General features: G+C 41.3%; 1 protein-coding gene and 1 long non-coding RNA gene across 3 annotated transcripts in view; one reads left to right on the forward strand and one right to left on the reverse strand.

Annotated features, from left to right (window-relative positions):
- The window catches only part of DNER (delta/notch like EGF repeat containing), a 365,099-nt gene that overhangs the window by 293,737 nt on the left and 59,676 nt on the right, over window positions 1–11,686 (reverse strand). The gene's annotated exons all lie outside the window — the stretch shown is intronic.
- LOC129058154 (uncharacterized) overlaps window positions 1–11,686 on the forward strand; it is a 37,955-nt gene that overhangs the window by 20,426 nt on the left and 5,843 nt on the right. Inside the window, exon 2 of the long non-coding RNA XR_008523055.2 lies at window positions 5,639–9,650. This is a non-coding gene — a long non-coding RNA (uncharacterized LOC129058154). The remainder of the gene's footprint in view (window positions 1–5,638; window positions 9,651–11,686) is intronic.

An 11,686-nucleotide genomic window follows, 5' to 3' on the forward strand; every position in this document is an offset into this window, starting at 1 on the left:
GTCTTCCATCCCAGCTCTGCAGCTTTCTAGCTGTCAAACATTGGGTAGGTTACTTAGGCTACCTGTACCTCAGTTTCCTCACTGGTATCATGGAGATGATCATGATAGTAACAATGCCTACCTGGTAGAGTTGCCAGGATTAAGTTTAAATCCATGGAAAGTGCCTAACAGCCCAGAAAAGAATTGGGCATCAGTAAATGTTGACTTATGTTATCACAATGCATGGAGCATCATTTTTGCCATACTTAGCCATTTTCTTACATTTTGTCTCTATATCATTTTCTTTCCTTGTTTATGCTCCAAAGCACCCCCTTCATTTTGTGATTTTCTTTTTAATTTCTCAGAGTCAATTATCTTCTTACCTTCCCAGATGATGGTTGCCTAATGTTGTCTCAAAGATCCTTGAAGGGTAAGAACCACGCAAATGCCCCTCATCGCCACTTCAGTGCTTTGCACCAAGCAGACACTCAGCAAATGCCTCATTGGCTTGCACAGCTGTGAGCACACCCTCTGTACTGTTCATGATGCAGACTAGTGAACACCCAGACAATGCCAGCCCAGGGATCAGCCCTGCATCTGCCCCCAAATTTCCCAAATGTCACTAATCACTACACTTTTATTAATTTTTAATTTTTAATTTTTGTGGGTACCTAGTAGTTGTATATATTTATGAGGTACATGAGATGTTTTGATACAGGCATGCAATGTGTGATAATCACATCATGGAAAATGGGGTATTCATCCCCTCAAGCATGGTCACTATACTTTGCTTAAATACCCTCCATCCATCAAGTATGATGATTGTCTTGCTTTCTCTTTTTTTTTTTGTTTTTGTTTTTGTTTTTGAGCTGAAGTCTCACTGTGTCTCCCAGGCTGGAGTGCAGTGATGTGATCTCAGCTCACTGCAACCTCCGCCTCCTGGGTTCAAGCAATTCTCTTACCTCAGCCTCCTGTAATCCCAGCTACTCGGAAGGCACCTACCACCACGCCCAGCTAATTTTCATATTTTTAGTAGAGATGGGGTTTTGTCATGTTGGCCAAGCTGGTCTCCACCTCCTGACCTCAGGTGATCTGCCTGCCTCAGCCTCCCAAAGAGCTGGGATTTTTGAAGAGAGTTTATTTTTCAGTATTGTGATAAGTACAGATGCTCCTCAACTCAAGGGTCACCTGAGAGTTACAGCTGCAGGTTTCTAAGGCTCTTTCATCCTGACAATTAAGAGAAGATGAATGGACCATTCCTTAGATCATCAGGAGTGACTACAGAGATGTTTATGCTGAATTTATGGCTCTAATTTTTAAACTGTAATGGGTATTTCAATCACAATACTGCACAACCCATCAGCTGTAAATATTGCTTTATGAAATAAAGATGAGTAATCAGTAACTGTTGACATCTGCAGGATGTTTGGTGACACAAACAGAGCTAAATCCAGACCCTTAGGATGGCACTAGTCCGTTGAATCCCAGTTGAAGAAGCCATGGAATTAGTGCCTTTAGTAGAAAAAAAAATTTTTTTAAGAGACAGGGTCTCACTCCTTCACCCAGGCTGGAGTACAGGGGCATGATCAAACTTCTGGCCCCAAGCAATTATCCTGCCTAAGCTTCCTGAGTAGCTGGGACTATAGGCACACATAACCACACCCAGTTAAATTTTTTTTATTTGTATTTTTTTCTAAGAAATTGGGTCTTGCTATGTTGCTCAGGCTAGTCTCAAACTCCTGGCCTCAAAGGATCCTCCTGCTTCAGCCTTCCAAAGTGCTGGGATTGTAGACATGCATCTGGCCCAGGAAAATTTTTAAAGCATTTTGTATTGGATATCGAACAAGCAAGAAGCCCAGGATATTTGCTATTAATGTAGCAAGTCATAGTTAATAGGTGAACAGGATCAAACTTATGCTAAACAACATTGTAGATCCCTCTCAATCTGTCCTTCTGGGACAACTGAAGTTCTTATGAGCCCTAGAAATAGGCCATGCATTTTGCCCAAACTGAGTTGAACGTTCTTTTAGCTACTGCAGATATGTTCACCAATCTGTCAATAGTACCTGAAATGTAGGATGACTGTAGTTTATCCTTCAAATCAGGTCACCTTTAGAGCAAAAGGGGTGCTATTAATAATTACAAGGAGATGAATCAGGAACATGGTCACCCTGTATAAAAGCTGGTGGAGAATTAACCTCATCTGGCCTGATGGAACAGTTTTAGTTTGAGCTTCTTTCATTCATCCACTCAGTAAAATATTTCCTGACCTTGTGCCAAGTCCTGTGCAAGGCACTGAGGAGAACTGTGATGAAGGAGCTGTCAGTCCTCACTCTGCAGAGGAAGCCGTCAGGAGCATTCCTGAGCCCAGGTGTCAAGTGTAAGCAGAGCAGACACATACAACTATATGCACACAGTCCTGAGAGTCACAGTTGGGAAAAGAGGTCTAGTTCTCCCCAAGGAAATCAACCAGAAACAAGTTATCTGGGGGAATCTATTCCTTCAGCCACTTTGCCGGGAGACCAAGGGATGGACCAGTTTCCTGACAATATGGATTCTAATCTTTTTTCTGTTGCTGCCTGGATCTAACTTTTGGCAGCTCCCTCTCTGTATTTCTCTCCTTTCCATGCCTTCTGTGAAAGCTGCACCAAGTAAATAAAACCAGAGGTTATGCATCCGGTAATCCTGTCCCGAGTGTGATTATTTTCCACTTCTAATTTTAAGGCGTCATTACAAGAAGTGGTAATGACTAAACAAGTCCCAACAAGCACAGACTAGCATATTGCTTGGATTGCCAAGAAAAAAATTTGTAATAAATAATAAAATCACCAAAAAATGATTTGGAAAAGCATTGTTAACACAGATGGCTTGCAATGCAAAAATATATAATGTTATATCTGTTTAATGCAGAATCCCAAACATCAAAACTGATAAGTCAAACAACCATAAATTTGCATTCGTATTTTGCTGATGCTGACCAAGTACATTATGCTTGTGTATGCAGTTGTGCAGTTGACAGAACTTACGGAGAAAAAGGCTTGAGCCAGCCATCTCTGAGTTACCAAACATCTGACAGATGCTCGTTACACAACATTACACTCAGGCTCTCCACAGGAATAAAAACCAACAATATAAAAGCAAAAGCAACCAAACTCTACAAGTATTTTTGACCATGTGTTATTGGCACAACCTTCTGACATCCGTTTACTGAACGCACACTCAGCGCCAGGCCTAGGCCAGGTCCTCAGGGTCCACGATGAACCAGACAAGCTCCCTGCCTCATGGAACTTACATGCAGGAGGCCAGAGACAATAGAAAAGCAAATAATAAATATTTAATATCAAGCAATGCTAGTAGTAAAAAGAAAAATAAAACAGAGTGGCCAGGCACGGTGGCTCACACCTGTAATCCCAGCACTTTGGGAGGCCAAGGTGGGTGGATCACAAGGTCGAGATCGAGACCATCCTGGCCAACATGGTGAAAACCTGTCCCTACTAAAAATACAAAACTTAGCCAGGCATGGTGGCATACGCTTGTAGTCCCAGCTACTCGGGAGGCTGAGGCAGGAGAATCGCTTGAACCCAGGAGGAGGAGGTTGCAGTGGGCCAAGATTACACCACTGCACTCCAGCCTGGGCAACAGAGCAAGACTCTGTCTCAAAATAAATAAATACATACATACATACATACATACATACATGGTAAGAAGAAGTCAGAGGGTACATACATACATACAAACATACATACATACAAATACATACATACATACATACATACAGGGTAAGAAGAGGTCAGAGGGTTCCAGGATGGCCTAAGGAGGTGACGTGGGAGGAGAGAGCCAAATGTAACCAGGGAGCAGCAATCTAGGAAAAGAACAAGTCAGGCCCGAGGGAACAGCAAGGGCAAACTATTTCACCTGGGTGAAAACTAATCAGTTGACATCATTTTCGGAACTCAACTACCCCACTTGAAGTCATTACACTAATATTAGAACATACATTTTGAGAATATTCACATCATTGCAGGTGGGAATATAAACCTGGAAATGCTTGTAGAATGCAATCTGGAAATCGATATCAAAAACTATTACAAATATCATAATTGTTCAGTAATTCTTTTCCTGAAAATATACGGTAAAGATGTATTCAGAAATGTGCACAAAGGTTTTTATATAAAGATAGTTGTGGATATCCACATCCAAGATATCTATAACTTATATTAGCAATAAATTGGAAACAATTTCAAAGTCTGACAACAGAATAAATGTTCAATGAATTACAATATATCTGGATGATGAACTGTCAGTCAATGATTGAAAAGCAATTTTTGTATGATACGTGATGACAGACATGCAGAGATCCTCATAAGAATTTTAAGGGAAAAGGCAGAGTATAAAATTGTATATGTAAATATACTTGAAATCTATGACATATTTGCATATACATGTGAATAATATTATGAGGGAAATGGTTAAAGATAATCATCTGTGATTTGGGAGATTACAAGTGACTTACTTTCTTTTTATTTCTCTAAAGATTCTAACTGTTCCACAAAGGACATGATGCACATTTACAAGGAGAAAACAATTAAAGAAATAGGAATATACACTTTTATATCATTAGCCTATCATTAGCCTTTTCAGACTAAAAAAAAAAACAAAGGAGCCAGGCACAGTTACAAATGTATTAAGTGCTCCATAAAATTTAGGGTTATCATTTTAGTGTACTGGGGAGGCACTGAGTTCTTCTTCATTCTTGTGTTTGTATTTTTCTCTTTCTGTTTATTGGTGCTGTTGCTTTCCCATTAACCTAGATATGGGACCGTACCAGGATCATGTTTGCATCCCAGGAGTCTAGTGCAGTATGGGGTACCTAGTAGATGCTCAATAAAAGCAACTGCATTATGTAAGTTCCAAGTTCAAAGTAATTAGCTCCATTATTTCGAATCATCTATCCATTGTGCAAATTAATTGTCTTGTATTTAACTCAAAGCATATACTATTCCTGGAGTAACACTTAAGTTGTTCTGCATTCTGACTATTTAGAGCTTTCTCTTTGCAGAGCTTTTGGGTGCTTGAAATAACCGTACGCTTTTTGTACCACTTGGAAGTGCCGAATTGAAGCTGTCTAAAGTCGCTGTAGCTACTGCATTTCTCCTTTTCCTTTGTATTACTTCACCTCAGAGATGTCAAATGACTTCGATGTTTTATAATATCTAGTTTTCCAAAGAATTCTTTTTAAAAATAATCTTTAGTTTTGCACTGGAACTTCTAAGCATATGCATAATAGTCATTATGATAACAAAAGCAAGTTATTACAGATATATGGTAAACTTCCTCTACATATGTGCTCTGATTATCTATGACCTGACACATTGTTTCTCTCTGATTCAAATGCAAAAAGCTAATAGACATTTCTCTGAATAGTATACTTTGCCCCAGAATAACTCATCGCCTCTATATTCACTGTTCCAAACATTTTTTTAATTTGCAAACTCTTCCTCTATTGAAAATGTGCTTGCAATTACAGTAGGTTTTTTCCTACCGAGTGATAATGTGCCTCAGCTAACCTGTGTAGTGAGGCCAAAATCCATGAATTAAGCATATGCTGTCCTGAAGTCACTACATTTAACAGGTCACTGACCCTTGTAATTCTTTCCAGTAACAGAGACGAGAAGAGAGGAGGAGGCAAGAAAAGGCTGGACAACAGCAGCAGCTTCAAAAGGCCTTGGCGAGTACTCTCGGCTCTTCTAATTCACCATCATTTCAGGATTTATTTCTATTGCAATCAGAAAACCGCATTTTCCTTTCTATTCCTTTTCTTTTTCTTTCCCCTTTCTTTAAGGTAAATAAGCTAATATCAAAGATTGACTGCAAAGATGCTTTGGAAATTTTAACTATACATTTATACGCTCATCAGTACTACATATTAAAATGTTACCCTCCATAGAAAGGAAAGCATTAGCTATGTAACCCTGTTACTTTGAAGTGAATTACATCCAGTGATATGCAGATAAATGTTTAACAACCAACTCTAGGGGAAAAAAAATCCTGATTTATAGGGTTTCCAATTTCTATATTACAAATAGTCCCACCAGTTCTCAGCTACCAATACGATGTCACTGAACGCCAAGATGCGCACAACCCTTGCAAGCCAGTATGAGTTGGCTCCATCACACCTGATGCTAGCTAACAACATTGAAATTATATGAGGACTATAGCAATTGAGATACAAGGAGGGTTTTGTATTTATAACCTACAACATGATGAAAATTTCCAACACCTGGGGTCATTAGACTATGTATATAGTGGATGAGAATTATTCTTAATTCCTCTCCTGCTATCTCTTCTCACATCTTCTCTTAAGAAATGGCATCCCCAGGTGCGGTGACTCACACCTGTAATCCCAGCACTTTGGGAGGCCGAGGCGGGCGGATCATGAGGTCAGGAGATCGAGACCATCCTAGCTAATACGGTGAAACCCAGTCTCTACTAAAAATACAAAAAAATTAGCCGGGCATGGTGGCGGCCACCTGTAGTCCCAGCTACTCAGTAGGCTGAGGCAGGAGAATGGCGTGAACCCAGGAGGCAGAGCTTGCAGTGAGCCAAGATCACGCCACTGCACTCCAGCCTGGGTGACAGAGCAAGACTCCATCAAAAAAAAAAAAAAAAAGAAATGGTATCAAAATCATTAGCTGAACTCCCAGGTGTAACTTACACCCCATGAAATAAACTCAAGAAACCTACTGTCCTGTACATCCTGACTAAGGAAATTTCATCAGCTGGAGATTCAACCCTTCACTCGGGCTCTACTGCCAGTGGAAAAAAAAAACGTGCATATTCTCTCACTAAACTATTCTCCTTTACTCACACCACAGTGTGAAGGAAGTATCAGAGCCCAGGTTTTGAAGGCGTCTTAGAGGAGGGAGAACAAAAAAAGTATCCTGTACTGTACCCTACACTTTAAGGAGACACCCATCACCAAAGACAGGGAAAAGGTTTTGCAAATGAAAACGCATTTCCGTAATTTGGCAAACTTGCCTAGGGCTACTCCTGAAAAGCAGGTTTCACCCCACAAATTCGAGAGGGTCAGACCCTCTTGAGAGAACACCAGACTTCCAACACCAAATTTTCACTTGCATGATGGGCATTTGGGTGCTAAATCTCAGCCCCTCACACCTGCTGTCACCCCTCCATGAACAACCACTACCCCAAGGGCCCCTACACATGGTTTTCTTTCAGGGTTCCTTTTCATAGTATTGTCATTACGTGGTACCACTCACCTGCCAAAACGGGCTCTACCTACCTGCCCAAAGTCACCCAGTCACTGTGCATTGTCATTTCCAAGCTGGTGCTTGCCTCACCTGATGGTGTCTGGTCTCTGAATCTCTTCCTCTCCAGGGGCCACTTTATGGCTGGTTCTGAAGGGCCCTGGGACGCATCGGGTGGGCAGCTGTGAAGTGCTTTCTAGAGAGTGGATGGGGCCTGGGATCAACCTATTGTGTAGGGGACACATGTCGGTTTTGCTTGCCTCTCCGTCATTTGCCCTTCATCTGGGATGAACACCAACATTTCTCTTTGGGAAGCTTAGTGGAACTATCAATCAAGGCATGCCTAAAGGTGGCCCCTGACACAGCCAGGCCATTCAGCCTCGCTCTAATTCGAGTTGAGTCAAGTGATGAGAGGACAAAGGTAGAAGTGTCCCAAGGGCATCCCAGGAAAGGACCATTCACTGGTTACTGCTTCCCAGAGCCTCCCTGATCCCCTCTTTGAGCAGCTGGTTGCTTAGTTTCATCTTCATTTCAGCAAGCTGCCCTGCCGCTTCCAATTAATTCCTTTCTTGCTTCAATTAATGAGAGTCCATTTCTGTTGCTAATAACTGATGAACTCTAATTGACATAAACACACTTATAGATGACTGGTGGCCAGATATGGTAGACAGGAGGAAAGTCTTCTGAGTTGTCGATGTTTTCCTATGGTTCTCAGAGGACACTTGCGTGTCCTCTCCCAAGCTCTGGCCATGGGAAAGCCCTGGAATCACTCTCTTTTTTGCCCTTTGCAAGTTCTCAAGACATCACCTGGGTCTCAGAGAAAGCAGAATTGCAGGACAGATGCTCTTTGGGAGCTGAGGGTGCTAAAGGACCCAGCCAGGTCTCTATCCATTCTCAAGCTGAGTCCCTCCCTGGGCTGCTCCCTAGGGTCTCTTTTAGATAACTCAGCCTGGAGCAAGTGAGGATAAAAGACAGCACATTGGAACAGAATACAGATGGAGGATTCTTTTTTTCCCGAACAATGAATTAGCACAATATTAGCCAAGGGGACCTTAAGGACCTTTGGTAGGTGACATCTCAGAATAAGTCCCTGGATTTCAAAAAGCAACATGAGGAAGCAACTAGCAATCAAACAGAGTCTAGACGAAGAAGCAACATGCAAGTTAGCACGATCCGTCAGAACAACCCAAGGGCCAACAACCACAACTCTTTTAAGATTCAGTAGCAGAGCCTTAAAGCAACCATGGGGGCAATTAAACAAGGCACTCCAGTGGTAGAGAGAAAGTCAGTGGGGAACACAGTGGATTTGTCTCAATTACAAAAGGAAAAATGACAGGCATTTGACATCCTAGCTATTACTGGTCATTACTGTAGCATTTCAAAAAAAGGAAAACTGATTAAGGAAAGCAGATTTACTTAATGATAGAATCAAAGAGCTAGAGGAAACATCAAAAGAAAAAAGGAGGCCTGCCCCCTGCAGTCAAGAACAGTTTGAAATGAAATCACTAAGAAAGGTGGCAGGAAGAGTGAGGTCTTGAATAAGAAGCTGAATTCAGATTCATGTTCTGCTGGGGCTAGCTAGGTTGGCCATGCAGGCTCCTCAACTCTCCGAGACTTCATTCTCGTTCTCATTCTTCCTTTGTAAAGTGAATAAGATCCCCACCTGACAGATTTATTCTGCAAAATAAATGAGATAATGTGTAAGACCAACTAACACTTAAGTTCTCAGTAAGATAGGGTAAGCACACTAGGTGCATCTATTACGGCATCACAGAAAGGACATGAACCATGGACCACATGCACATAGAAATACATAAGCAAATGATCCCAATCTCATTGATACGATGTTAAAGAGTGAGGTGGAAGAAAAGAAGAGCAGTAATTGTTATAAAATGCCATCAGGTGAGCTGAAAGAGATACCATAAAGGGAGGCAACCTGACTGCTCTCCCCCAGTGTCCACCGTAGAGACAGAAGAAAGTGTCAGGCAGGAAGCAGCAATGTGGAAGACAGTCGATATTAATGAGCTCAGAAGCAGGCAAAAAATCAATTTTTTTCAGCCTCGTATCTTGGGTGTTTTAGGTGTGGAAATACAGTAATCAACATTAAGCTTTCAGCATGCCTAAAAATAGTTCTTCACCTGCTGCTGTTTTTTCCATTGGTTACAAAGGCTATTGTTTATTTCAGCAGATGGAAAAGAAGCTGTGAAAAGCTGTTCACATCGTGCAGAAGGGAGCATGGAGAGGCAGTGGCATGGGTAGTATGTTAATGAGTGGGGTCGGGGATGATTAGCTCAATTGCTCACACAAAATCTTTCTTCTCCCCGGAATTTGCTGTTAGTACTCTGAGCCATGGACTCTGGTGCCAGCATGCTAATTTGGACCTGCATCTCAGTGGGCACAGCAGTGAGTATTTCCATTAGGCTCAGTTTCCACTTGCTTCTGTACTCTTCCCCATTGCACTCTGAAAATCCAAGCTTTCTTTTCATGTGTCACACAGTATCTTAGAAGCTCCTGGGTTACAGATTCGGGGAGAAAATCACCAGCCATTTCTGGCTTTGGGAGGCAGCTGCCTCTGCTGCTGACAGCTGCTGCCCAGTCCTGCTGGAGATGGAGAGTCGAGGCTGACACATCTGCTGGGCAGAGCAGTAGGAAGGGCATTGTCTCTCCCAGCTCCCAGAGTTGGCCATGAAAGCAAATTCAGGTTTTTGTTTTTGTAGAGTTGAGAACAATCAGTCCCAAGCCCAGCAGAAGATCATTGCCTTTCCACCCCCCCAGAGCCACTTGTCATAAAAATTAAAAGCATATAAATTCTCCACTCTACAGTTTTTCTTCTCAGTGGATGGCCAGCATCTTCGGCTCTGTGAGTTCTTTTTATAAACACATATGCTCCAAGACTCAGCTAGCACTCCCTGCCCAACACCAATTTTTTTTCTCCTTTCCTGCCTGAGCAGTTCAAATTGATGAGAAAATATTAATTGGGGCTCATTTTACATTAACTAGTAAATCCTCCATCACCAAGCTAAAGGCAATGGAGTAAAACCAGCTCCCATTAAGTTTCCGTGAATCCATCTCCTACAGCTGTGACTTCTTTCCCTGCTGTGGCCTCACATTCATGTAACACATGTGCTTTGTAAGCCTTATGCCATCTGATTACCCTAAAAGGAAATACCCAACATAGGGGAAAATATGGGGCTTAGTACAGGCTAATGGTTGAAATTCCTTGGTGTAAGATTAGCCATGCTGCAAAATGCCAAAGAAAAATACAAAAGTCATGAGGACGTTTAGCAAGGTTGTCTTTTTATTATTATTATTATTATTATTATTATTATACTTTAAGTTCTATGGTACATATGCACAATGTGCAGGTTTGTTACATATGTATACATGTGCCATGTTGGTGTGCTGCACCCATGAACTCGTCATTTACATTAGGTATATCTCCTAATGCTATCCCACCCTCCCCCCACCCCACCACATGCCCCGGTGTGTGATGTTCCCCACCCTGTGTCCAAGTGTTCTCACTGTTCAATTTCCACCTATGAGTGAGAACATGTGGTGTTTGGTTTTCTATCCTTGCGATAGTTTGCTCAGAATAGGATCTAGAACGAGAAATACCATTTGACCCAGCCATCCCATTACTGGGTATATACCCAAAGGATTATAAATCATGCTGCTGTAAAGACACATGCACATGTATGTTTATTGTGGCACTATTCACAATAGCAAAGACTTGGAACCAACCCAAATGTCCAGCAAGGTTGTCTTAAATCCATATTTTAGGGAGAGATTCAGGGAAAGTATGTGGTAAAGATTTTGTCTTATTTCAATATGTATTTATTACAAAGATAATAATAATACCTAAAGGGAAAAATAGCAATTTTTGAAATCCCATCCCAGAGGTTATGTTTTGTCTGCCTTGTTATCTATGCTTGTGGCAGCCAAGCCCTTTTCAGAGAAGGTCTCGAATTCCAACTCTCTGGCCTTCGGGCACTGCCTATGCTTATGTGTCACACAAGTCTCAATTTGGGGTCAGAGCCCTGAAACAACAAGATGAAGAGGTTCTTAGCTACAGACACTATAATCAGATTCACACATTTCAAATTTTCCTGGCCAAATCAGAATGTCCTCACGAGCCACCTGAAATTCAGCCCATGCGCTTTTATTGAGCACATTAATGATAACACCAACACGTTACTTTTCATCAGTCAAAAGGTCAATGATGACCCAACTAGAAGTGTTGGTTTTATAGTCTTAATCTCTACAAGAAAAAAAAAAAAAATACATAAAGAAATACCAGAAGCATCATTAAAATAGCTTCTGACAATTATTAAAACATCTTTCAGATGTTTTAAAAAAATTCATCAGTACTAAGATGAATCTAATAGAATGAAAAATTTACTAACCTAGTTTTTAAAACATTGCCAAATCCCAGTACATTT

This window comes from Pongo abelii, chromosome 11 (genome assembly GCF_028885655.2).
Source record: "Pongo abelii isolate AG06213 chromosome 11, NHGRI_mPonAbe1-v2.0_pri, whole genome shotgun sequence".
In the NCBI taxonomy this organism is placed as follows: Eukaryota; Metazoa; Chordata; class Mammalia; order Primates; family Hominidae; genus Pongo; species Pongo abelii.